Genomic DNA, 22,294 nt, shown 5'->3' on the forward strand with positions numbered 1-22,294 from the left:
AAGTGTAACTGCGAGGAGTTGTGGTGTTCAGGCACCACCAACAACCAAGGCCCAATTTTTCTGCACCTGTATGACAAGTACATGCGATTTGAAATTTGTATGTATATTTGTATATGACATTTTTTCCTTTAGAAATGTCAGTATTGCTGCAGCAGGCTACATACATCATAGAGATGTGCTACTTTACAGGCACATTAAGGGGACCCCCCAGGAACGATATTTAAAGGAATTTTTCTTTTTTATAGTTTCACTTTAAGCCTCATTAAAATCAGTAAATCAGTGCTCCTTTAAAAACTATAGTTTTTAAAAACTTATTTTGCATTGCTACATGTTCCCCAGGTCAGGACCCGGACCCCCATACACTTTTTTGGTGCAATAACTTGCGTTTAAGCTTTCAAAATGAGGCCGATCGGTTTTTGACATTCGAGTCCTATAGACTTCAATGGAGTTCATTTGTTTGAACAAACTTTTCTGTTTGCTGTGTTCTGGTGCGAACCGAACCGGGGGGTGTTCAGCTCATCACTACTGGAGAGGATCATGGCTGGCTGGCCAGCAGTGAATGCACCAGTCTCCGTATTATGATACACAGTCCATCGCATCCACTGCCAGTCAGCCGGGGTTGCTGGGAGTCGCTTGTTTGGAGACCTCTGATCTATAGGAACTGGAGACGCGTGACCAGAATGATTGACCAAGTTACATACTGTTGGTGGCCTGCTTACTTCTTCTCAAGCTGACGTTGGATCATATGCTAAAAATCTATTAACCCTTGTTGAGCTGTGCACAAGGCAAACGGCAATCGTGTACATGTGTCTGCTCCTTTGGCTTGAGACAAGACTAAGCTGGTTCTGGCAGTAGGAGTGTGGTCCTGCCAGTATGAGTGCGGTCCTTACAGCATATTCGAGGTCCTGCCAGTATAAGTTAGGTCGTGGCAGTATGAGCGAGTTTCTCAGTATAGGCGAGGTCCTGTCAGTATAGGCGAGGTCCTTCCAGTATAGGTGAGGTCCTGGCAGTATGATTGTGGTTCTGCCAATATAGGTGAGATCCTGGCAGTATGATTGTGGTTCTGCCAGTATAGGTGAGATCCTGGCAGTATTATTGAGGTCCTGCCAGTATAGTTGAGGTCCTGCCAGTATGAGTGAGGTCCTGCTAGCATAGGTGAGGTTCTGGCAATATGAGTGCATTCCTGGCAGTATGAGTGAGGTTCTTCCCAGTATAGGTGAGGTCCTGGCAGTATGATTGTGGTTCTGCCAGTATAGGTGAGATCCTGGCAGTATGATTGTGGTTCTGCCAGTATAGGTGAGATCCTGGCAGTATTATTGAGGTCCTGCCAGTATAGTTGAGGTCCTGCCAGCATAGGTGAGGTTCTGGCAGTATGAGTGCATTCCTGGCAGTATGAGTGAGGTCCTGCCAGTATAGGTGAGGTCTTGGTAGTTTGAGTGCAGTCTAGGCAGTATGAGTGAGGCCCTGCCAGTATAGGTGAGGTCCTAGCAGTATGAGTAATGTCCTGTCAGTATAGATGAGGTCCTGCCAGTATGAGTGCGGCCCTGCCAGTACAGTTGAAGTCCTGCCAGTATAGGTGAGGTCCTGAAACTACAAGTGAGGTCCTGCTAGTATGTGCAAATTTCTATCAGAGTTTGAGTTTTACTCCTGGCTATGGCTGAGTGTATGTGGGTGTGTTGGAGAAGAACAGGAGAGGTTTTGGCTCTTGTTCACCTGAATCCGCCTACAGGATAAAAATCTTTCCATTACTCTCGGATACAGTGAGCTCTGCTTGGATGAAAGGAACTGTACGAGCACAAAATTCACAGTTATATTATGTAAATAGTAATTGACATTGTAGTTTTTCTGTAATTAATATTTCCTTATCCACTGATATGTGAAGTAGAACTATAGGCAAAACTTGTTCTCCATTATGGATAGAGTAAGATAGGGTTCTAACCTCTGTAAGGTTTTTTTTTTGCCATCTGTGTCCCATTGGGGAGATTTCCCTTCACTTCTTGTCCCATAGCCAAACAGGAAGTTAGAGGAAATCCCTGCAAATGAAAGGAATTCATTGGGGACCCCCCAGGCCACCCGAACTAGTGCCCCTATTGGAAGATTTCCTCTATTACTTTTCTGAGAACGACCCAAAATCCCAAAATGTGGGATTTTCTTTTCCTTTCACTTTTAATTGTAGCACTGCCCCCTTGAGTGCTGCTGGTTTTTCACACTTTTGGATTCCCCTGGGTTACCCGTAGCAACTGCATGCAGAATCTTAACACTTTAATTCCTTGGCTCAGTCAATGAACAGTCTAGGGATTGTTGTTTTATTTAATATTGGGATGGGAAAAGGAATGAGCGGGATACTCCAACACTTGAACTATTCACAATGCTGAGGACTTCCATCTGGCAATGCGGCCAGGCCACAGCTTCATCCTAGAATAAGCAAAGTCCAAGCAGGGTAGACCGCTCCAGGTGAGACTGGGATCAGGTGCTGGTCGGATCCGCAATCCAGGATAACTTCAAACAAAAAGGAATGACCGCACTTCCGATGAATTTTCAAAGAAAGGAGTATCTTTATTCCACATCAATCAAATGGCAGGTACAGTACACACTGTGAATGCAGGACAATCGGTGGACGCGTTTCACGACTGGATATGTCGCTTATTCATCATGAATAAGCGACATATCCAGTCGTGAAACGCGTCCACCGATTGTCCTGCATTCACAGTGTGTATTGTACCTGCCATTTGATTGATGTGGAATAAAGATACTCCTTTCTTTGAAAATTCATCGGAAGTGCGGTCATTCATTTTTGTTCACAGCTTCATCCTGCCACTAGATGAATCTGCGGTAATGTTCCTTTTAGTACTTCTCTTCAGGGCACACGCCTAGTACCCCCTTTCTCTCCACCAGCTGACACCCGTCCATTGACTACTCTACTCTGGAGTGGCACCTTTCCTGGTCAGGCCTTTAGGCACGATCCTCTGTACTCAGGATACTGCTTTTCAGGTTCTCCAGTGCCTCAACTCCTCCTAGTCAGCTCTCCTGGACCTCTGGGTTCAGCTCCACACTTCTGGCTCTCCAGGCCCACTGCCTGTGATCATACACCAACTGCTGCAGAAGAGGAGGCAGCCACCACCCTCCTTCCGGCACTCTGCTCACCAGCCAAAGACCTTGAGCACATGTGCTCCTGGCTTTTTATACTACACCCCACAATGCACCAAGACAGCAATCTGTGCCAATCCCTGGGGTTGTATCAAAGCCTGTGTACTCATTGGCCAGGTTTCCTCCACTATCCAATGTGTCTCCCCATTGGATCAGTGGAGACACTCCCTCAGACCAGATGAATCACACACTGAGCACATTGAGCAGACCTATAAAGCAGAGAGAATAAATAGAGTTTTCGCTTTAGTTGTACCTAAATGGAATCTTCTAACGATCGCATTCAGTAAAAACATTTTAAAGCCCAGCTCTCTCAAAAACTTTTTTGATAGGAGGAGAATGTTTTTACTGCTAACTCCGTGAATAAAACTAGCATGTCAAGTTGTAGATCCAAGGGAAATCTGAAGTTCGATATTAGCAAGTCAAATATGGCTTTCTTCTTGTAGTTGGACTCAGGGCTTTTTTTTTTCAGAGACTAGGTGCAGGAACTCCCCCTTTGTGAGTCCATTCTTTTTTCCTCCCCTACCGACCTCTGAGCACCGTTTCTTCATTTCTACCCCACCCAGCTCTCAGTACTTCCCCTTTTAGAGAATACAGATCCAGGTATCATTTTGTGGTGCTATGTAATTTGTTAAAGTGGAGTTCCAGGCAAAATTTGAACTTAGTCTCAAAGAAAAGAACACCCCCCCACCGCTTGTTTTTACTTTTTTTTTTTCTTTTTTGTACCTTTTTGTCATTTTTTCCCTGGTACCATGTCTCCGCGTCAAGGTACGTCACTTTTCCCCCTCCTTTCCCCCGTTGCCTTCTGGGACCTATGTGTGTCCCAGAAGATGACGGGACCTTTCAGAAAGCACCGTGCATGAGCCTGCGATGGCATGTGCAGTAGGAAACTGGCTGTGAACCCTGAAGGCTTCACTGCTTGTTTCCCTTACTTTCAATGCCGGCGCCTGCACACGGGTGCCGACATCACGGGTAGCCTAGACAGCTAAGTGTCCTTATATTAAAAGTCAGAAGCTATAGTATTTGTAGCTGCTGACTTTTAATTTTTTTTCTACAAGCTGGAACTCTGCTTTAATGATAACAAGAAAAGCAGTAAAATAGATCCCCTGCAGCCAGCAGCAATAGACCCCCCTAGTAACAATAGATTTCCTTCAGCAACAATGGACCCATGCAAAGAAATACCACCCCAGCAACAATAGACCTTGAGCAGCAACAACAGGACTCCTAGCAGCCAGCATCCATAGACCCCTCCCTCAACAGCAGATCCCTTCCAGCAACAATTGCCCCCCCCCCCCCAGCAACATAAGCCCCCCCCCCCAGCAAACCAGCAACAATAGACCTCCCCAGCAACAATAGACCACTATGCAAAAATAGATCCCCTCCAGCAACAATAGACCCCCCAGCAGCCAGCACCAACAGACACCTGGCACTGATGAAGTGGCACTGATGGGCACTGATAGGCTGCACTAATGGGCGCTAATGAGGCAGCACTGATAGGCAGCACTGATGGGTGGCACTGATAGGCACTGATGAAGTGGCACTGATAAGGCTGCACTGATGGGTGGCACTGATGGGCACTGATAGGTGGCACTGATAGGCACTGCTGGGCACTAATAGGAGGCACAGAAAGATGGCAGTTATGGGCAGCACTAATGGGCACTGATAGGTGGCACTGATGGGCACTGATAGGCGGCACTGATCAGGAAGCACTGATAATGAGACACTGATGGGCACTGATTGGCAGCACTGATGGGCACTGATAGGTGGAACTGGTGGACACTGATTAGCAGTGTTGATGAGCACTGATAGATGGCACTGGTGGGCACTGATTAGCAGCACTAGAGGGCACTGATTAGCAGTACTGGTGGGCACTTAGGGGACTGATGTCCCTCTAACAGAAGCTGGTTAATGGCTTTCTTCCTCAGCGTGAAGAAAAAAAAAGCCAGTAACCGACTTCTGCTTACTTCATTGGCCCCTTACCCTGCTCTGTGATCAGCCCAGTGCCAAGGACTCGGCAATCACAGAGCGCACCGCCCACAAGAACGGGAGGAAGTCCATGTACTCCCTCCCGGAATTTGAAGTCCGTGCTGTAGCCGTCTTTCAGCTATAGCGCGGGCGTCAAATGGTAAAATAACATGCCAGGGTGATGCCGCGAAACTGCCTGTGAAATGGTACATCTGCACAATGTGCGATGTAACCTACTGCAGCAAAGATGACATTTACAAAGAAAAAATGCCATTTGTTTTGCTGGCAAACGGCAGCTTCAACCGCTTTACTGCTGCTTGTAAACAAACAGCTGGGGATTCCCTTCATCTACTCCAAACTTATCCTAGATAAGGATCTGGTATAGATGTTAATAGCGGAACCCACAAAAAATAGCTTGGGGTTCCCTCTAAAAATGCATACCAGACCCTTATCCTTGATGAGTATCTGGTAGGGGCCCCAACTCTCACAAGACCCTTATCTGAGCATGCAGCCTGAGAAAGGAAAGGGGGGGGGAAGATGAGTGTGTACCCCCTCCTCCCCACAACCATACCAGGCCACATATCCACAACCCGCGGGTTGTCCGCATGATAATGAAGACATTGATCTCTTCCCTGCAACTCTGGCCTGTTGGTTGAGGGGTTCTGCAGGAGGGGGGCTAGTTGGAATCTGGAACTTTGGGGCCAAATGCAATTCACTAGAAGACGTAGAAAGAGACAGTAGATGCTACAAATGTCTGATACAAAGTTGCTGGTGTGACATGGTCCTCATACTTATCTGTCCTCATTTCTCTCTTACACATGGGCTTTCCGCCTGGCGGACTCCGTTTTCCTCAGCGTGGGATCGATCTGCCGATCCCCCTGACCAGGCGGATGAGAGGTCCATCCTGCTCTCTGTGCAGAGACGGACCTGTCAGATCCCCGCTCTCCTCTATGTTCCTCTACGTTCTCCTCTCTGTTCATCAAATCCAATTCTCCAGACGGATGAAAAATAGGGTTTCTATCCGTCTGGATTTCACGGACAGGATCAGATCGGATAGCAGCGGGTGTCAGCGGACATGTCACCCAGTGCTGTATTTTGGCCTAGGCCAACAAGGCCCAGGCCTAGGGCAGCACTTTGCAGGGGGGCAGCAAAAAAGTCCCCCCCCTCCACCTGAGAATCTTTTTGGCCAGTGGTCGCTAGAGCTGCCTCTCGCACCCCCCTCCTCTCTTTCTCACCCCCCTCTTCCCTCTCTCTCATTCCCCCTCTCTCTCTCATCCCCCCTCTCTCTCTCCCATCCCCCCCTCTCTCACCCCCTTCTCTCTCTCTCTCTCATCCCCCTTCTCTCTCTCTCTCTCTCTCCCATCCCCCTCTCTCTCTTGCTCTCATCTCCCCTCTCTCTCTCATCCTCCCCCTCTCTCTCTCTCTCATCCCCCGTTCTCTTTCCCACCCCCTCTATCTCTCTCTCCCATCCCTCCCTCTCTCTCTCTCTCGCTCTCATCTCCCCTCTCTCTCTCATCCCACCTCTCTCTCTCTCATCCCCCCTCTCTCTCTCTCTCACCCCCATCTCTCTCTCTCTAACCCCCCTCTCTCTCACCCCCCCCTCTCTCTCTCTCTCATCCCCCTCTCTCCCCCCCCTCTCTCTCTCTCATACCCCCCCTCTCTCTCACCCCCCTCTCTCTCACTCTCATCCCCCCTCTCTCTCTCTCACACCTCCCTCCCTCACCCACCCCCTCTCCCCCCCCCCCTCTCGTGAGATCTCACAGAGGTTCATGCTGGGACTTGTAGTCCTTAAATTTTGGAGGAAGTCACATCCGTTAAAAAGGAAGGAGTGGGGCAAATTTACATAGGAGGGGGGGCGCCCAATTTTAGTATTGCCTAGGGCAGCATCAAAATAGACCACTGATGTCACCGCTTACATCCCCTGCCCCATAGTGAAAAACAGACAGGCGGACCGGATCAGAAAGCCCGTGTGAAAGGGGCCTCATGTGGAAGTCTCCTAGCCAGGTTTGTCTTTGCATAAGCAGAAGAATCTCCATTCATACACTGTTGGAACGCATAATAGATGGCTTCTCCTCAGTAAAGAACAGACTCTGCCAAGAGCACAGCTGGGATAACTTTATTTAAATTCTGCAACTGTGATACTGTTCCTTTAAGCCCCTAAGGGCTCATTTACACTAGCAGCAAGGACTGCCACTCCTCTAAAAAGTGATCTAAGCTCAGATCACTTTTCTGAGGCATTTGACAGGTGGTGAGGAGGTGACAGGGGGCTGTTTAACCTGTTTGTTGGTGGGGGCAAGCAGAACAGAGGGGACTTTTTTTTTTTCAACAATAAATGTTTGATGGATTATAACGGCATACATGTTGTACAAAGAGTAAGGAACACATAGAAACAAGTTACCAGACCAACCAATCAGTGTATAAAATATAACACACCATGAATGGCCAACATAAACTGTGTAATAACGATCAGCATTTATACAGAGGGGGCAGTTGATGGTGGGAGCAGGCAATACAGAGGGGGCGGTTGATGGTGGGAGCAGGCAGTACAGAGGGGGGCAGTTGATGGTGGGGGCAGGCAGTACAGAGGGGGCAGTTGATGGTGGGAGCAGGCAGTACTGAAGAGACAGTTATTGGTGGGAGAAGGCAGTACAGAGGGGGCAGTTGATGGTGGGGGCAGGCAGTACAAAGGGGGCAGTTGATGGTGGGTACAGGCAGTACAGAGGGGGCAGTTAATGGTGGGAGCAGGCAGTACAGAGGGGGGCAGTTGATGGTGGGAGCAGGCAGTACAGAGGGGGGCAGTTGATGGTGGGAGCAGACAGTACAGAGGGGGGCAGTTGATGGTGGGGCAGGCAGTACAGAGGGGGCAGTTGATGGTTGGAGCAGGCAGTACAGAAGGGACAGTTATTGGTGGTAGCAGGCAGTATAGAGGGGGCAGTTTATGGTGGGGGCAGGCAGTACAGAGGGGGCAGTTGATGGTGGGAGAAGGCAGTACAGAGGGGGGCAGTTGATGGTGGGGACAGGCAGTACAGAGGGGGCAGTTGATGGTGGGGGCAGCCAGTACAGGGGGGGGGGGCAGTTGATGGTGGGAGCAGGCAGTACATAGGGGACAGTTATTGGTGGGGACAGGCAGTACAGAAGGGGGCAGTTGATGGTGGGGGCAGGCAGTACAGAGGGGGCAGTTGATGGTGGGAGCAGGCAGTACAGAAGGGACAGTTATTGGTGGGGACAGGCCATACAGAGGGGGGCAGTTGATGGTGGGTGCAGGCAGTACAGAGGGGGCAGCTGATGGTGGTAGCAGGCAGTACAGAGGGGGGCAGTTGATGGTGGGGGCAGGCAGTACAGAGGGGGCAGTTGATGGTTGGAGCAGGCAGTACAGAAGGGACAGTTATTGGTGGGGACAGGCAGTATAGAGGGGGGCAGTTTATGGTGGGGGCAGGCAGTACAGAGGGGTAAGTTGATGGTGGTAGAAGGCAGTACAGATGGGGGCAGTTGATGGTGGGGCCAGGCAGTACATAGGGGGCAGTTGATGGTGGGAGCAGGCAGTACAGAAGGGACAGTTATTGGGACAGGCAGTACAGAGGGGGGCTTTTTTGGTGGGGGCAGGCAGTACAGAGGGGGCAGTTGATGGTGGAGAACAGGCAGTGTTGAAGTCAGGAGGGGACAGTAAACATAGGCTCCATCATTACCCCCCTCCCCACAGAGTCTCAGTTGCCCCCCCCATGTTTGCCCCCAACTTTGTCCTTGAGCTGGGGGTCCCCTAGCTGTTGGTAGTAGGTGAGGACTCCATCAGGGGTGTGCGGTGAGGTCAGTGGCTGGTGAGGCATTGGCTAGTATCAGAGCCAGATACAACTCCCACGTTAGAGCAAGAGCAATAATTCTAACACAAGACCTTCTCTGTAACTCTAAACATGTAACCTGTAAAAATGTTTAAAGCGTCGCCTATGGAGATTTTTTAATGCTGAAGTTTAGCGCCATTCCACGAGTGTGCGCAATTTTAAAGCGTGACATGCTATGTATCTTTTTACTCAGCATAACATCGTCTTATACATTTTACAGAAAAATCAGGCTAATGCCCAGTACACACGATCCGAAAATCGGGCGACGTTCCATCCGTTATTTTTCGTATTCTAGCAGCTCTCAATAATATTCGCTTAAAGGGAGAGGTTACTCATGATACGAATTTTCTCGGACGATAATTCTTAGCTTCCGGTATGCGTAACCACGCTGTAGCGTGTGAGCGGAAAATGATGTCTACTGCTCATGCGCTGTCTACTGCTCACCATTTTTTTCGGACGAACAACATACTGATAATACGATTATCGTACGATGTTTTATAATACGATCAAAATTTTTATGCTTGCACGACCGGATAATATCGGGTGAACTGTTGTGATCGCCTCTCGTAAGCTGTGTACTAACGATCCGATTATCGTCCGATCCTTTCACAAGCGTTAATTTTCGTCCGATTTTCGGATCGTGTGTACGGGCCATTACTGTAGTGTTTTTTGTTTAATTTATTTTTTCTTAAAACAGTTTTTTGCCACAAAAAGTGAGTTTAAAAAATTAATTGCTATTGTGTGACATAAAAAGTTGTAACAACCACCATTTTATTCCCTAGGGTGTCTGCAAAAAAAAAAAAATATATATAATGTTTGGGGGTTCTAAGTAATTTTCTAGCCAAAACATCACAATCGCAGGTGGCCAGCGGCTGCACGGACTGGTTCCTACTGTGTGTAATCACAGCGGGAGCGTTGCTTCGGCGGCACGCGCACGCACACACCCCCTAGAGCCCTAAAGCAAAATCACGTGTATGTACATGATTTGTGTTTAAGGGCTGCCCTGCCACAGTATATGTACGTGGGGCGGTCCTTAAGTGGTTAAATGTGTAAACCTTTTACCCATAAACTCATGTTTTTCCTTGTAGTTAAAGCGGTTGAAAACCCGAAAAAAAAAACGAAGGCATAATCAGCTAGTATGCACCGCATACTAGCTCATTATGTATTACATACCTTAGAACGAAGCCCCGACACGGACCCCCGGACATCGCTGCGGGCGCTGCCATGATCCCTCTGCATCTCTTCCGGGTTCGGCGGCTCCGGCACTGTGATTGGCCGGAGCCGCGATGACGTCACTCCCGCGCGTGGGAGTGATTTTCCGGCAAGCTCCCGGCAAGGAAAACTGAAGGTCCCCCGGACCTTCAGAGCGCATGCGCCGCTCGCGTGAGCGGCTGCATGCACTGCAAATATCTCCTAAACCGTGCCGGTTTAGGAGATATTAATTGTACCTACAGGTAAGCCTTATTATAGGCTTACCTGTAGGTAAAAGTGTCAAAAAGTGGGATACTACCGCTTTAAGAGGGCTGGGCTGGAAGGGAGCATGTGTCTTTTACACACATGCCCTTTCTATGACACTGCAGTGAGAGGAGAGCCTCCACTGCAACATTTATATTGGACAGCTTGGACCAATGGTGCTTTACAATTGGTCCAAGGCTCCAAGCTGTCCATTGATCTCAGTGCCTCTGACAAGAAGTCAGAGGCACTGTGAGATAATCCTCTCAGTCTGCTGCAAAAAGCATGTGCCAGCTTGTATTTAAACTGGTTGTGCTGTATGTAGCTTCTGACAGGCTGCACAAGGAGCCCTGTATCTCCAGAACCATATGTGCTAGGAGCCCCAAATTTTGACCAGTGGTGGGGTGAGACTTTAGCTACATACTCCCCTATGACCCCTGAAGCTCGATCGTTTTTTTTTTTTTTTTTAGTGTTCAGAGACCACCATCCAGAGCACTGTGTAGCATTACAGCCACCGACCAGAGCACTGTGCAGCATTACAGGCCTCCTCCAACCACCATCCAGAGCACTGTGTAGCATTACAGCCACCGTCTGGAGCACTCTGCAGCATTATGTGCCTCCTCAAACCACCATCCAGAGCACTGTGTAGCATTCCTGCCACTATCCAGAGCACTGGGCAACATTACAGGCCTCCTCAGACCAACATAAAGAGCACTGTGTAGCACTACAAACACCATCCAGAGCACTGTGCAGCATTACAGGCATCCTCCGACCACCATCCAGAGCACTGTGTAGCATTACAGCAACCATCCAGAGCACTGTGCAGCATTACATGCCTCCTCTGACCACCATCCAGATCACTGTGTAGTATTACAGCCACCGTCTAGAGCACTGTGCGCAGCATTAGAGGCCTCCTCAGACCACTGTCCAGAGCACTGTGCAGCATTACAGTGAATGGCAAAAGCTCACATCATTGCATGACCAACAGCTGCCTTTTGTGGAACATACTAAAACCCGCCAGAGTGACACCATGTCCCTGGCTGTCCCTGCCCTCTTTGATCCACTCAGCCACATAGAGGACTTTAAACAGAACCCTAGCTACCAAGACTTTGCCACTATTGCACACAAAATAAAAGGAATTAAAACCAGCATTTTGTTTCATTCTTAGATCCAACTGATGTGTTCTCTGCACTTGTAGAAGCTGCTTGTTTTGTCAACCCTACCATCTGTAAAACCCTTGTTAATGTGGTGGACCAGAATATTCAGGAACTGCTTAAAAAGCAGAGTATGCCATAGGAAAATCCACCTGGCCCCACACACAAGATGAGGAATTGTCTGTAGATGATGTGGAACAGGAGAATATTGAAAAATCACAGAAAGTGGAAGAAGCACCATGCACAACTAAGCAGCCAAACCAGTCTTTGGTTTTCTTTCTAAATGTTGCAGAAGACCCAGGCAGAGGATCTTCCTAAACAGCATAGAGCAGCAGATCAGAAAATATAAGGAAGAGCTTTTGCACCAAGTTACCACCAACATTACCACCACCATCACGGAGGACACTAGAACAGATTTGTTGATTTTATCACCAGCTAAAACCTTTTGCATCAGTCCTGCTGGCTATGCCAGCTTCTCAACCTTTGCAGAGAGGGTATTCAGTGGCACAGGTGACCTCTCTAGAGGTGGCAGAATAGATCAAGGGTCATCGAAACAAATAGAAGTATTTCTATTTCTTTTTTTTTTCAAATTCTTTATTGAGATATTCAAAAGCAACAAAAACAAGAGTCACATATGGTAACATTAGAAAGTGCAGTATGACAGAAACATAACTGACTGCAGTTCAGTGAGAAAAGCATTATCGAACAAAAAACTCAGACGATCAGCATTTCAAAAGGAGAAACAGTAAAAGGAGGACTTAAGTAATCACTTAAGCGTGTAGACCAACAAAGTGCAGTCACCATGCACATCAGCACAGGCACAGAGTTGTGGGTCAGAACATCCACATAAAGAGGAACATCGAGGTATATATGCCTCAGTATTCAGTGTGTGAGGTAAATACACAGAAAAATCTTTTCTCACCGGGAAAACAAAATGATGGGTAAAAGTCACACATGGGTAGAATCAAGTTATATAGTGTATATGAAGGGGAGAGAGGGGGAACATGGGGGGTAAAGTGGCGGGAAATAAGACAGCAGTTAAGCGGGTAAGGGGGGCAGAAAAAAGGAGGGGAGCATAGGGGGGTTCCGGGTGGATCCCGTGCAGTCTTCCGAGTTCGCAGTGTTCAAGGTTCAGGCCGCATCCTGTAGGGCCCTGCCTTCATCCGAAAGGATGAACATATTCCAACATCCCCAAGTCGGCGAGTATTGTTCCCTCCTGCCCTGCGAGAAGTATTTCTATTTCTAACATAAGAAGCATACCTAATACTTGTGGGTTGTGCTTATTGCGATAGGAAAAATCAATGATTCAATAACAGTTTCAATTGTCAGTTTAAATTCATAGGAAACATGTGCAGGCTACAAACGCTATTAGTATGTGGAAGTATTTCAACCACCACTTTTTATCAACCCCTCTCCTTCTCAGCTTTGACAAATTTAAAAATCAAGATAAATATCACACTAAAGAAAAAGAAAAATAGATCAGTAACTGTCAAAAAGGGCAGCCTTACATTGGGGTCCTGCCCCTAGTAGTCTTTTTAGTGTGATATTTACCTTTATTGTCATTGTGAATGCTGAGGGAGAGAGGAGTTGATAAAAAGTGGAGTAATCCTCACACTAATGGCATTATTGTAGACTGCACTTTTTTTTTAATGTATCTGAGACTTACATATAGTAGTTGAGGTTGAATAAAGACAACAGTCCACCCAGTTCAACCTGTGTAGGTGTGTGTGGACGTATTCATTTCCCATAACCCTGAATGTTGTGATCTTTGAGATGCACATCCAAGAGTCTTTTAAAAGTAGCTATATTCCCTGCATTTACCACCAATTGTGGAAGAGAGTTCCACAATCTTATCGCCCTTACAGTAAAAAAAAAAAACCCTTACGTGGCTTAAGGTTAAACTGCCTCTCCTCTAATCTTATTGTGTGGCCACGTGTCCTCTTACACTCCTTGAGACTAAATTGTTTTTTTCCTATGCTGAGATCACCATTGAGAAATTTGTAAATTCACTTCATGTCCCCTCTCATAATTAAGGCCCTCCAATTCCCTAATCAGTTTAGTTGCCCTTCTCTGGACTCTCTCCAGTTCCAGCACATCCTTTCTGAGGATTGGTGACCAGAACTGGACAGAGTACTCCAGATGTGGCCGGATCAGGGTTTTATAAAGTGGCAGGATTATAGCTTTATCTCTGGAATAAATCCCCTTCCTAATGCATGCTAATATTCTGATGGCTTTGGCAGCTTCAGCTTGACATTGCATGCTATTGCTTAGTCTATGTTCTACTAAGACTCCCAGATCTTACTCCATTCTTGATTCCCCAGAGCCCCCCCCCCCCCCCCAAAGCGTTTTTTGAGTTCATGTTTTTAGTCCCCAAGTGCAATACCTTACATTTCTCCACATTAAACCTCATTTGTCATGTAGTTGCCCACTCTGTTATTTTGTTCAGGTCATTCTGTAAGATTTCTATATCTTGATGAGAAGTTATTGCCCTGCCTATTTTTGTGTCATCCGCAAAAACTGAGATTGAGCTAATGATCCCGTCCTTAATGTTATTTATGAATAAATTTAACAAAATTGGTCCCAGGACTGAGCCTTGGGGGACCCCACTTACCACTCCAGACCAGTCCGAGTATACGTTATTTATCACCACTCTTTGGACACGCCCCTTTAACCAGTTTTCTATCCAAGAACAAACCTTGTGGTCGATGCCTGTGGACCTTAGTTGGAAGATTAAGCTTTTGTGGGGTACTGTATTGAATGCCTTAGCAAAATCCAGGTACACCACATCCACAGGTCTCCCCCCTATCTAGCTCACAGCTCACCTTCTCGTACAATGTTAACAGATTGGTTTGACAAGAACGTCCTTTTGTAAACCCGTGCTGATTACTACTGATAATACTGTTGTCCTTAGCAAATGCTTGGATATAGTCCCTTATCATCCCTTCCAGTCATTTACATACTATTGACGTCAGGCTGACCAGCCTATAGTTTCCGGGAAATGTCTCCGCCCTTTTTTGAATATTGGTATCACATTTGCTTTCTTCCAGTCACCTGGTACAGCTCCTGTCAAAATACTATCTGCAAAGATCAGGAACAACGATCTAGATATAGCCCTACTGAGTTCTTTGAGTGCTCTCGGGTGCACGCCATCCGGTCCTGGTGATTTATTTGTGTTAATGTTATCAAGCCTTTCCTTGATTTCACCCTCTGTTAGCCATAGCAGCAAGTCCTGCGATGTGCTGCTAACCATACAGTCATGGTCAGTATACCCCTCCTTTTCGTGTGTAAAAACTGAGGAGAAGAAAGCATTTAGTACAGTTGCCTTCTCTGTGTCCTCTGTACCCATCCTCCCATCAACGTTATTATGTGTGCAACGTGCTCTGACCTCACTTTTTTGCTATTAATATATTTAAAGAATTTCTTAGGGTTATTTTTACTTTTCTCTATTATTTGTCTCTCTAAGTTAATTTTAGCTTTCTTGATTTCGTTTTTAAATTTCTGATTAGATTTCTTGTATTGGTGGAAAGCCAATAATGTCCCCTCCTATTTATAATTTTTAAAAGCCTTTTTTTTTCCCTAATAAGCATTTTTACATTACGGTTTTGCCACCCTGGTTTGACCTTGGCTCTTCTAAATGTATTTCCTGTTGGAATGCACTGTGCGATACTTTCAATATGTTCCTAAAGAGTTCCCATTTTTCTCCGTGGTCAGTGTTCCTAGGATTTGGTCCAAATATATTTTCTCCATTATTGAGCACATTTCAGGAAAGTTTGCCCTTCTGAAGTTTAGGGTTCTTATGTTCCCCTCTTGCCTTGCTATCTTATGATTTACGCTAAATGTGATCATCCTGTGATTGCTAGAACCCAAGTTAGTTCCTTAGAACTGTTGAAATAATAAACTGACAGTAAACTGATTCCTATTGTAGAAATAAACATTACCTTCGAGTATTGGTTTATTATGCTGTGTCAGACTGCCAGTGACAGTGCCTGTGCTGTGTGCTTGTAGCTGCTAAAATGTTTTGCTGTGTTCTGTTCAGTCTCTTGAATTGTTAAGATTCATGTAAATGTGCATTGCATAGTGGCATCACTGTGTAGACGTGTGCAGAGGACACAGCCGACAACGGAAGCCCTATAGTAACTCTGTGGGTAATGCCACTTCCCATTCATTTCACAGCCATTGTTTGCTGTATCCTCTGCAGAGCTTCCACCGCTGGAGACCAGACCGGAGTGGCTTCAAAAAAGGTATGTACAGTGATTTTTTTTTCTCTATCGTTCATTGACGGACACAGTCCTCTGATGCATATCAGTAGGGTAATACCGACCCCTACAGGAGTAGGACACTAGGCAGAAAGAATTTCTGGCTACGCCTTATGGGCAGTCCCTGGGGGTATACCCTCTCTCTTCCTGCATAGGATGTCAGTTTTAACCTGCCTAGTCAGGAGTAAGGACCTAGTTCCTTGCTGGGATCTTTGGTCCTGGCATAGAAGTAATTATTAATGTAGATTTTGTTTAGCTAGTCTTTTTTTTCTCTGGATCGTTTTTCCTGTGAGATCTTCTAGCAATTATGCCTGGCTGGGCGACAGACTGGACCCCCATATCCCGTGGTCACCCCAGTCTGGCCAGCTAGCAAGCGTAGGCCTTACCTCCATGCTGGGTCGGCCACGACATAGTCCCGCTGGATGGGGACTGGCCCCGCAAGTTAAACTGGCCCTGTGGGGGACTCTTTGGGCCTACCTGCCGCATGAAGGGTCGGGGGGGGGCGCCGTTCGTGGCACTCGGTCGATGGGCGGGGGGACCTTAAACAGGCCATCCAGGGCTGCATGGTGCAGTAGGGTTGGTGGGGGGGGGGGTTCTCCCTGGGAGGGTCCTATTGCCGCGCTACCCCCGAGGGACGAGGACCACCATTTTGTTGTAGCCTTGTCTGCATATGTAGTAGTGGCCATCTTGGGGGGGGGGGTTCGGCAATTTTGCGGTGGATTTTTTGCTGGGAAGGCCCGTGGGTGTGCCTAGAGGCATTTTTTTCGGGGGAGGAGCCCCTCTCTTCAGCGTGGGAAGCTTCTGGCTCAGGTTTCCTTTCATGAGTCACCGCTGACACGTGCAGGCCTCCTAAAAGTTTGCTGCATTACAAGGACAGTGAGTTGCTGGGGGCTTATTTTCTCTCTCTCTGCAGGGTTCCGTAGTGTGGGCCTGACCTCCGGGGGGCGCTGTAGCGCTGTGGGGACGTTCCCTTTTCATACACTAAAAAAAAAAAATTTCTGTCATTTTTCTCAAAGTTTGCTGGCGGGTCCTATTAGTGCAACATGGACCCCTCAGACCATGTGTCCCCACCTGATCCCCTCACGGAGGCCGCAGGGCCCTCCGGGTCACAACTGTCCACTGATGCAATTTCAGCGGTCCTGGAAGCTTTTGTGTCCTGGGTGGAGGTGGCTTTTAGAGGGCGGGGTGGGCAGAAACGACCCCCTCCTACCCCTGCCTCCTCTGATTTATCGGACTCTGAGTCTGACCCAGCCACTGCAGACGCGGGTACCCCGGCCAGGTTGAGTACCCCATGCCGTGCCTCCTCTGATAGTGAGGATGAGCTTTCTGCCTCTTCTGCTGCGCAGGATAAGGCACGGGTAAACGCACTGGTTGTTTTGCTGCTCGAAACCCTAAAATTGGAGGATGCGGCTGTCGTCGCTCCTGGGGCGCAGGTTGCCTTAGGCACCCATAAGCCCCCGAGGGTGAAAAAGTATTTTCCCTTCCCCACTTATTTTGCTGGCCTGCTCGCCAAAGAATGGGACATGTTCTCCCAGGGTGTCTAGGCGGTTTACCAGGCTCTACCCTTTTGAGGTGACCCTTGATAACGACAGCCTACGTGCTGACGAAACACGTTGGTAAGTTTGATCACAACCAGGCTACTACGTCACTTCCGGGACCAAGTGGTATGCAATTTGGAACGCGGAAGCGGTGTCCGCCTTGGAGTCTCTCTTACACGCTTTTAATTCTCTGCTTCCATGTAAGTGCAATTGCTTTGTATTTAATAAACCCGTTTAAGGCATACTTCACTATGTGAGCCCCTTTGTTCTCTAATATAACATCTGAGGAATACGGAGCTTGACTGTGAGGACTGTATCAGGCGGATACCAGGTGGATATTTTCTGTCGGGTGCAGACACTTACTGGATGCTGGATATTTACCCTGTATACAACTTCTGCTCAAACTGACCCCCTATAATTAAGGGGTCTGTGCATTCCGGTAAGCATTTGGATGTTGTTATTGGGACTTATAATTTGATTTGTCACATGTTTATTCACTTTTATCACAATTTCATTCCTTCCAGGATTTATTTACTTGTTGAGTACATTAGATTTGTACACGTTATTTTTGCATTATAAATCCAATTATTATTAATTCACCTTTAAAATAGAGGTTACTTAATAGGTGAGCGCAGCTTTGTTATACATCACAGTATAATTTTTTATCATTTATCACGTTTTTCACGTTTTGTTGCAGCTCCCACTTAGGTTTCATTAACCTTATCAATTTATATATATGTATAATTATATATATATATATATATATATATATATATAATCCTTTGCACACTAATAATAATTTTTTGTACCACAATAATAATTTTTTGAGTGTCCTCACTAAATTAATTTTTTCCGTTGCGCGGATACTATTGGTGCTTAACGCCAATATTTTTCCATCTGGAGGGTTGTCTTGTGCGCATTCAATCGGACAATGCCGTGGCTTACGTCAATCACCAAGGGGGCACCAAGAGTGTCCTTGCGGCCCTGGAAGACATTCTACGTTGGGCAGAGCGCCATGTTCCAGCTCTCTCCGGGGTACATATTTCGGGAGTGGAAAATTGGCAGGCGGATTACCTCAGCCGCCAGGCCTTGGATGCAGGGGAGTGGTCCCTGTATCCGGAGGTGTTACACCAGTTGTGCCTTCGCTGGGGCTGTTGGTGTCTCGAATCAACAGGAAGGTACAGAGGTTTGTGGTCCGCTCCTGGGACCCTCTGGCAGATGCCGTAGACGCGCTGGTGGCCCCCTGGGGCCAGTACTGGCTGATGTATGCCTTTCCTCCTTTCAAGTTGCTGCCAAGACTTCTTCGCAGGATAGAGGCGGAAGGGATTCCGGTCATTCTTGTGGCTCTGGACTGGCCTCGTCGTGCTTGGTACGCCGATCTGGTCAGGCTTGTCGCAGACGCCCCGTGGAGACTTCCTCTCAGGGAGGATCTGCTCTCTCAGGGGCCAATCTTCCATCCCTCTTTACAGTCACTGGCTTTGACGGCTTGGCTGTTGAAAGCCAGGTGCTGAAGGACAGGGGTTTTTCTGCTTCAGTGATTCCCACTCTGCTAAAAGCGAGGAAGGCGACTTCCAGGAAGATTTATCATCGTACGTGGAAGTCGTACATTGCGTGGTGTGAGTTCCTTGGGACCCACCCTCGCTCCTATTCAGTGGCTCGGATCTTGGCTTTCCTTCAACGGGGAGTTGATCAAAAGTTGGCCTTGAGTACTATCAAGGGTCAGGTCTCGGCCTTGGCTATTTTCTTCCAGAGGCCATTGGCCACCCATTCCCTGGTGCGTAGTTTCATCCCGGGGGATGCGACACTTGGTACCTCTGGTGCGACCTCCACTACCGCCATGGGATCTTAATTTGGTGCTGTCGTTTCTCCAGAGGCCTCCCTTCGAGAATATTCGGTAGTTCCCCCTGCTTACCTTGTCTCAGAAGGTGGCCTTCTTGGTGGCTATCACTTCTGCGCGCAGGGTGTCGGAACTGGCAGCGCTGACCTGTCGTTCTCCCTATCTGGTGGTTCACAAAGACAAGGTGGTACTTTGGCCAGATCCGTCTTTCCTGCCGAAGGGGTTTCCAGTTTTCACCTGAATGAGGACATTGTGTTACCTTCCTTGTGCTCTAAGCCTAAACATCCTAAGGAATTTGCTCTTCATACCCTGTATGTTGTTCGGGCGTTCAGGGTTTATTTGGCGTCTACCGAGTCTTATCGCAAGTCTGACTCGCTCTTTGTGCTCACGGATGGCATGCGTCTGCTGCGACTATTTCCAGATGGATCAGACAGACAGTGGTGCAGGCTTATTCCATTAAGGGTCAGGTTCCACCTTTTCCTGTAAAGGTGCACTCTACTCGGGCGCTTAGTGCTTCCTGGGCCTTTCGCCATCAGGGGTCTGTGCTTCAGGTGTGCAAGGCGGCGACTTGGTCGTCTGTTCACACCTTTACCAAATTTTATAAGGTGGATGTAATGGCATCTGCGGATGCCTCCTTTGTCACAAGGTTTTGCAGGCTGCGGTTTAGGGGGGCCCCTTGGCCTTCCTTGAGGGCATTCTGTTTGTTTTCAGGTGGACCTCATCTGGTTGTTCTGATGAGTCCTGTGTTGCCTGGTTGGCCATGTTGTCCTTGGGGACTGTTTTTTCTTTATTCTGCTGTTCCCACCCCTCATTTTGGTACTGCTTTGGGACGTCCCTACTGATATGCATCAGAGGACTATGTCCGTCAATGAACGATAGACAAAACTGGATTTTTGACTTACCGTAAAATCCTTTTCTCTTAGGTTCATTGATGGACGCAGTACCCGCCCCTCTAATTTTTTGAGTGGGTTGGTGTTCTTTTCTCTGACACTGCTTTGATACAAAACTGACATCCTATGCAGGAAGAGAGAGGGTATACCCCCAGGGACTGCCCATAAGGCGTAGCCAGAAATTCTTTCTGCCTAGTTTCCTACTCCTGCAGGAGGCGGTATTACCCTACGAAAAATCCATTTTTTTACAGGGCTAGATAGGTTAGTGTTAGATTGTGAATGTCTATAGATGTAGCGATTTTAGTGTTAGGTTGGACTTCCTCTTTAATGGGGCCCAACTTGTCATGCGACTTGTGCTCCCAAAGTCGGAGCGCATGTCACACCAGTGTGAACTGGGCCTAAAACTGATCTCCAGGTTTCATTTAACTTTAAGTAGTTTGTATGGTCCCCCTATATCGGGGCACCCACCAGGGATGTCCCCTTTCTCCCCTGTTATTTGCTTTGGCCATTGAGCCGCTTGCAGCCCTTATTAGGTGCAGTCCGGAGGTGGTGGTTTTCTGCAGGGGTTAGTTTGAGGAATGGGTGTCCCTGTATGCGGACGATACATTGTTATACCTGGGGGATACAGCTGGCTCCCTAGATGCTCTTATGCAAACGATAGAGGACTTTGGGTCTTTTTCGGGATTTGCAATTAACTGGGATAAGTCTATTTTGATGCCCCTTGATCCTATTCCTGCTATTTCGTCGCCTATGATGAGACGTCCTGTGTACAGGACACTTTTCGTTACTTAGGAATAGTGGTCTCCCCGATTCCTTCTTAATACTTGAGTCTGAACCTGTTGCCTCTTCTTGATAAACAGCGTGCCAAGTGCCGATGTTGGTGCAAGCTCCCCCTGTCCGTTGTGGGCAGGGTGAATTTGATTAAAACTATATGGGCCCCCCAACTGTTTTATATTTTCCATAATTCCCCGGTGTGGATCCGACAACGTTGGTTTCGGCGGGTGGAGTCCCAATTTCGGGACCTTATCTGGAAAAGGCTGCAGCCCAGGATCAAATTTTCCACTCTCCAATTTCCCAAGGATAGAGGGGGTCTGGCGGTACCTCATCCCAAATTGTACTTCTTGGCGGCACAGTTCCAACATTTGGCGGGCTGGGGGTCTGCGGATCTGTCGGACCCCTCGGCTGCATTATTGACCATTACGAATCCCTCGCTGTCGGCAGCATCCCATTTGGAAATGAATCTCCCTGCGCTTCCGGGATCAGCGCCCACCTCCGTCCTGCTACGACGTGTATGGAGGGATCTGAAAACCTTTTCCAACACTGTGGCATACTCTATGTGGCACAACTATTTTTGGGTACCACCTTTAAATCTTTTGACCAGCTGCGATCGGATTTCCAACTCCCACATCAACACTTTTACAGATACCTGCAGTTGCGACATGCGGTGCAGGCTCACCGACATGTGTCTCCACTTTGTAGGGCTGACTCCACCATGACGGATTCTGTGACTAAAGTGACAGAGAAAAGAGGGATGATTTCTTGCAAATATCAGTGGCTTCTTTCGTGTATACAGGATCCGGCAGCCTTCCGATGCAGGGCGGCATGGACGGAGGACCTGGGGTCTATAGATAGGGATCCATGGGATCAGGCTCTGGAAGTGCTACCTACTGTGTCCCTAGCAGCGTCTCATAAACTTTCTCAATTGTTTATTCTCCATAGAACATACCGCATGCCGGTGCATTTGTTTAAATGGGGTTGTCGTGACTCGCCCCTTTGCCCAAAATGTGGCCAACATAGGGGTGATTTTATTCACCTACTGTGGCGGTGCCCGAAACTGACTAGATACTGGACCCAGGTTGTGCAGTGTGTCTCCCGGGTGTCCCATGTTACATTGTCTGTTGATCCTCTGGTGTGCCTATTGGGTATACTGGACCCTGAACCATATCAACCAGGCACGTACACTATGATTCAACGTTTATTATATCTGGCCAGAAAAGTGTTAGCTAGTTATTGGATGAGCCCTACGGTCCCCACAGTAGCACAGTGGATAACTAGAGTGAACTTGATTCTGTTACGAGAACAATTGGCTTACCGCCATAGAAATGCGCTCCGGAAGTTTTATGCAGTTTGGCAGGACTGGTTAGATTGTCCGTGCTTAGCCCCGGCCCAACTGTTGATGGATAGAATCATGCAGGTCTAATTCAGAGCATATCTTTTTTCTC

The sequence above is a fragment of the Pelophylax lessonae genome (genome assembly GCF_965119305.1).
Source record: "Pelophylax lessonae genome assembly, chromosome: 5".
NCBI lineage: Eukaryota > Metazoa > Chordata > Amphibia > Anura > Ranidae > Pelophylax > Pelophylax lessonae.